Consider the following 310-nt stretch of genomic DNA (forward strand, 5'->3'; position numbering starts at 1 on the left):
CAACAAATTTATGAGAAAATGTAAAATGTATCTCAAACCTTTTCTTTCTTTTCTTTTTTGTTAGTCCTTATCTAACTGTGTCAGACGTTCTGTAAATTCTGAATATGAACGTACAAATACTGCTATTAGCTATAAAGCTCAAGCATGAAACGGTTCCAATAAAAATCAGATTTACCATCTTCCACAAAAGGAAATCCACCCCTGAAACTCCCGTCAAGAGACACACATCAGTAAATTTCCACTGGAAAATACCTTTATTTTTCACATACATCTTTACTTACAATATCATGGAATATCATGGGGTGTTCGT

Source organism: Penaeus monodon, chromosome 32 (assembly GCF_015228065.2).
Source record: "Penaeus monodon isolate SGIC_2016 chromosome 32, NSTDA_Pmon_1, whole genome shotgun sequence".
Taxonomy (NCBI): Eukaryota; Metazoa; Arthropoda; class Malacostraca; order Decapoda; family Penaeidae; genus Penaeus; species Penaeus monodon.